The following is a 3946-nucleotide window of genomic DNA, read 5'->3' as shown; positions in this document are numbered from 1 at the left end:
CTTGAAACATCATGGAGACTCTATATGCTAGTACTGTGCTTTGACTCGTTTACCGACTCTGAGGGGGTCATCAGGTGTCGAGATTGGGTACAGTTACGACACATATAGGAGTCAATGCATTGTTGTCAAGGATTCACCACATACTTGCGAGTGTGGATATCCTATGCGATCTGAGGAGATATTAGTGTGACAAATCTCTGGCCAGAGTACTTGATGTGATTTAAGAAATGGTTTCTTAGTAGCACATGCGATGTCACTAATTTGATCTTCAAGATGCATTGCATAGTTATCGAATCTTGAGCGACTCTCGATATACCAATGGTTGTTGATTCGATCGGGATATATGGATGAAGGGACCGTACTGTACGCTAACCAAAATCTACTGGTTCTTGTAGGCACTATCAGTGATACCTAGGGAATCATGGGGCGATGTTGCTAGGCGCTTTACCATGATTCGTTGGGCAAGTCGGAAAGTGTTGTTCCGAGTCACAAGGAGTTGTGAGCCCACGGCTAGCTGTATCCCTGAACCATTGAGGGTCACACAGTGTAATGGAGTTTTAATCCCCGTTGAGATAGTTAAATTTAAAGAGTTAAATTTAATGAACTAAGGAGTTGGACTTCTTAATTAAGAGTAAGGGAGTAGGGTTTCCTAAAATGACATAGGGATGGACATTTTTGGAAACCACTGAATTCGGATTCAGGAAAATTTATTTTGACTTTAAAACGTGCAGAAATGGTTTCTGTGCACATTGGTGAAATCGTTTCATCAATCAGAGTCACGATGAATTTTATATTAATTTCTGAACGAGCGGGCTTTGCTTGTCGGGCCCCAGCTTATGACTAATGGGCCCTAAGGTGTTAGTGGCCTGCATTATAAATAAGTTATTTCAGTACAGAAATTAGACACAACAGGTCATAAATTTTGAGAGAAAATTTCGAAAACCCTAGACCCTCTCAAAACCGATCGGCCGTCCCCTCCCTTTGCTCTGCCCGAGAAAATTCCGGTCTGTGATTTTGAATCGCGGTCAGGAATAACGAATCAGATTCGTGTAATCTCTTCGCAGAAAACTTCTGATAGATTTTCTAGTGCAATCTATCAGAGGGATTAAACCTCTGTTCGTGGACCTGATTGAAGGCGTTCATCGGTTCCAGGGAGAGACAACAAGAGCAGAATTGTTCTGTTGGTGTCCATTAATCTCGTTGCGAGATTTAAGGTAAAATTTATTTAATTGTTATTTAAATTTTACACACACGTAATTCAATCGATGAACGGTTGATACCCACACCATGGAATCGTTCCATGAGAAAATTTTTAAACTTCCGCTGCACCGGGTATCAATCGTAATTGGTCTGGGAACTCGCCAGTTTTCCAACAGGTTTCTGTGCACATTGGTGAAATCGGTTTATCAATCGGAGTCATGATGAATTTTATATTAATTTCTGAACATGCGGGCTTTGCTTGTCGGGCTTGAACTTATGACTAATGGGCCCTAAGCTGTTAGCGGCCTACATTATAAATAAGTTATTGCAGTACAGAAATTAAATACAACAGGTCACAAAATAATTTTTGAAAACCCTAATTTTATTTAGTGTGGCCGCCGCCCCCTCCCCTCTGCTCGTGAAAATCCAGTCTGTGAATTTTGAATTACAGTCTGGTTTAACGGATCAAATTCGTTAATTCTCTTCGTAGAAACTTCTGATAGATTTTCTAGTGCAATCTATCAGAGGGATTAATTATCCGTTCGTGGACCTGATTGAAGAACAGTTCGTCCATTAGTTCCAGGGATATACAACAAGAGCAGAGTAATCTGTTGGTGTCCATAATCTCGATTCGAGATTGGAGGTAAAAATTTATAATTGTTATTTAATTTTTACACACACAATTTAATCGTAAAGTTTTGATACCCATTATGGAATCGTTCCATATAAAAGTTTTAAACTTCCGCTGCACTGGGTATCAATTCTGATTGATCTGATCGCCGCGTTATACAACAGTGGTATCAAAGCCAGGTTGCTCAGATCAAGCGATTAAATTAATCGATTGTACAAAAATTTTTAAGCCTCGGTTTTTGAAACAAAATAAATATTTTAAAAAATAAAAAAAAATTTCGGGCAAAACCCGGGCAGCGATTGGATCGCTTCCTGGGGGGAGGGGGGGCAGCGATGGTCGCTGCCCTAGGGGCAGCCGAGCTGCCCGGCCCGAGCCCTTTTGGGGCGCGGGCAGCCCGAGAGTGTCCCGGGCGGCCCGCGAAAAATTATTTTTAATTTTTAAATTAAAATTTTAATATGTTAAAATTCTATTTTTGGTCCGATCGAAAATTGTTTTTGATTGGTCCACGAGGCGTCGGATCGAATTGTTCGAGTCTGAAAATTTTAAAATTGATTTTTGGATAAATTTGAATTTTTTGAAAATTTAAATATATTATCCGTTAAATTGAATTTTGAAATTAATTATTTTTGGTACAATTGATGATAAGATATGATCTTATGGATATATTGAGTAAAATATGATTTTATGTATAAAATTGGATTTTATAGATAAAATATGATTTTATTTGATAAAAAGATAAAATATGATTTTGTATGTAAAATAAGATTTTATATATGAAATATGATTTTATCCTTTTAAATTTAAATTGTCATTGCATGTTATCCAATAAATTAATTTTGAATTAAATGTTATTGGATAAGGATGATCGATTGCCATGACCAATTTTGTAGGTGTATGTTAGGAATTTACATTTGTTTTTATTGTTGTTGGATTTATTAATGGGCCTGGTTTATGGCCCAATATGAATTGTCATATGTAATAAAAGTGGGCTTGGTTTATGGCCCGTTCCCACCCCTTAAAAATGTATCCCCTACTTGTCATTGTTATTTATTGTAAATACATTAGATTTAGTGGGAGATGAAGATTTGAAGATGGAGGTGGGCCCAGCAGACAATAAAGACAGAAGAAATGTAAATTGGAAGCACAATGTAATAGGATTGTATTGCATACTGCATATTACCTAGGATTGGACTAAGACTCGTGATTGGCAACCACGGGTCGATTAGAAATGGAATCGATCATCCTATATAATATGTGATATTATTGTTGTATGCATGTTTTAGACAAAATTGTGTGAATCCGGCAAGCATACAAAAATTTTCAAAATGATGAGACAAATTTTCAAAATTAAAATCCCTCATTTTAAATATGATTTAAAATTGATATCAAGATAAATAAAGGAAATTTAAATTTGTTTAAATGTTCCTACCTTCCATCAACGATCAATGTATGAGATGCTACCCGCGGATACGGTCCGGCTCATATTATTGGGGGGGCCCGTTCGTCGGAAAGCTGTACATTGGATCGACACATGTTGTAAGTTGGGTGGAACTCCCATGGGATCGGCTCATATTATTGGGGGATCCATATGGCGACCGTCCATCACAACTTAATATTGATGGGTCATCTTGACATGTCACAATAAACGGCGTCATATTATTGGGCCCTTATTGGACATGAGATAAAAACGTGGAGGTTGCTTTGGAAGCAATTGGGCTCTACCTTTTGAAAATTATGGTTGGCTGATATTATTCGGGACCATAGTTTGTCAATTGGACTCCATGTTCTCACTAAGGAAAACAGTTTCCCGTTTTCACTAGAGGGTAGTGAAATCGTTAAAATAGTGGGAGTGAGATTCATAAAATAAATTTTGCCTATTTTATGTCTTAGTAAATTAATTAAACAATCACTGATATTTGTCTGTTTCTTTTCGTATTTCATAAAGATGAATTCGCGTAATCCACTTTTCTCGATCCTCGAACAAAATAAATTGACTGGCGCAAACTATACGAAATGGTTCCGTAAGTTGAAGATTGTCTTGACTTCGGAGAAGATGCTCTACGTGTTAGAAAAATCTCCTCCGAAGGAAGCACCAGCTGACATAAGTCCGGAAGA

The sequence above is a fragment of the Henckelia pumila genome, chromosome 1, assembly GCF_033568475.1.
Source record: "Henckelia pumila isolate YLH828 chromosome 1, ASM3356847v2, whole genome shotgun sequence".
NCBI classification, from domain to species: Eukaryota; Viridiplantae; Streptophyta; class Magnoliopsida; order Lamiales; family Gesneriaceae; genus Henckelia; species Henckelia pumila.
Note: the sequence above shows the minus strand (reverse complement) of the source record.